Raw genomic sequence first — 1,983 nt, 5'->3', positions numbered from 1 at the left:
TTGTTCTAGTTTCTTGCTTACTCGGACTTTCTGGGGGCCACATCCTCACTTTGTAATTACATCTGTCTTTTCCTTCACAGTCAATATTTTTTCAAGAAAACTGACGGTTTGTCTATTTTGTTAATCTTTTTTTTTTTTTTGAGTTGGAGTCTCACTCTGTCGCCCAGACTGGAGTGCACTGGTCGCTCCCGGCCACTGCCGCCTCGACCTGCTGGGCTCCAGCGATCCTTCCGCCCCAGCCTTCTAAGTAGCTGGAACTACAGGCACGAGCTACCACGCCCAGCTAATTTTTTGATTTATTGTAGAGATGAGGTCTCGCCAAGTTGCCCAGGCGGGTCTCGAACCCGTGGGCTCAGACAATCCACTCACCTCAGCCTCCCAAGGTGCAGGATTACAGGCTGAGCCACCGAGCCCGGCTTGTTAATCTTTTAAAGGAACCAACTTCTGGCTTCATGGATCTTTCTCCGTTGTTTTCTATTTTATTATTTCTGCTCCAATCCTTACTATTTCCTTCTTCTACTTGTTTTGGGCTTTGTTCTTATTTTTTCTTTGTCTTAAGGAGAAGGCTTAGGTTATTAGTTTTCTTCTTTAATTTATTTATTTATTTGAGTTGAAGTCTCACTGTCATCCGGGCTGGAGTGCAATGGCACACTCATGGACACCCCAGTGTTGACCTGCTGGGCTCCGGCGATCCTTCCACCTCAGCCTTCTAAGTAGCTGGAACTACAGGCGTGCGCTACCAAGCTCAGCTAATTTTTAAAAAAATTTATTGTAGAGATGAGAGCTTGCTAAGTTGCCCTGGCTGGTCTTGAACCCATAAACTCAGCAGTCCACTCGCTTCGGCCTCCCAAAGTGCTGGGATTACATTTAAAAAAAAAAATTTGCTGTTATAAACTTCCCTCTAAGCAAATGTGCAAGCTCAATTTTGTGTTTTCATTTTCATCTCAAAGTATTTTCCAATTTTCCTGTGATTTCTTCTTACTGAAAGTAACACTACCCTTTCCAAACACAGTGGACACATATCTTGTACTCAATTTGGTGCTGAGATCACTCATTCCCTCTTTAAAATTCTCTCTTCTCCCAAGTCTGAAAATTTTTCTTTCGGTCAGGCACTGTAGTTCATGACTGCAATTCCAGTGCTTTGAGAGGCATAGGTGGGAGGATCACCTGAGACCCGGAGTTCCAGACCAGCCTGTGCAGCAGCATCGCAAGATCCTATTTCTCCAAAAAATTAAAAAAAAAAAAACGTAGCCAGGCATGGCGCAGGTCAGTAGTCCCAGTACTTGGGAGCCTGAGGTGAGAGAATTGCCTGAGCCCAGGAGACTGAGGCTGCAGTGAGCTATGACTGTGCCACTACACACCAGCCTGGGTTACAGAGTGAGACCCTGTCTCTGAAAATTAAAAAAAAAACAACAATGTAATGGCTTTTCCTCTAGCTATGTATTCTTGCTCAGTAACTTTTGAAGATTCCTCTTCTTCCACTTATCCACAAAACGTTCATGATCTTCATTCTTCCTCTGCAGGATGTAAACGAATCCAGATACCCAGGAATCAGGTGACATTGAAGATGCTCGCCTTGGTTTCAGTCTGCTCTAAAGGAAAGTGAACATGGCCCAGGCACATGAGGTCTGGTTCAAGGCCATGCCCCAGAGCTGGGAGTCAGGAGACTGCTTCTGGGGACAGGTGGGCTTCCAGTCTTTGTGGGAAGGCACAGGGGCTTTCTGTGCTGCCTTTGTGAAAGGGGGAGGTGGGGCTCGATTTGCATGATGGGTGTGAAGGACAGTTATGAAAAGCCCAAAGGAATGTGAAGGATTGGAGACAGGAATAGCTATTTGGTTTGAGTTTCAAGAGCCTGAGGACCTATGATAACTCCCATTAGTGATGACATCATCTGGGTCTCTTTTTTTTGTTTGTTTGTTTTTTTTGAGTTGGAGTCTCACTCTGTCGCCCAGACTGGAGTGCAGAGGCCGCTCCCGGCAACCG

Source organism: Carlito syrichta, unplaced genomic scaffold, assembly GCF_000164805.1.
Source record: "Carlito syrichta isolate Samal-C Ts95f unplaced genomic scaffold, Tarsius_syrichta-2.0.1 Scaffold305658, whole genome shotgun sequence".
Lineage (NCBI taxonomy): Eukaryota > Metazoa > Chordata > Mammalia > Primates > Tarsiidae > Carlito > Carlito syrichta.
This window is presented reverse-complemented; position numbering follows the sequence as displayed.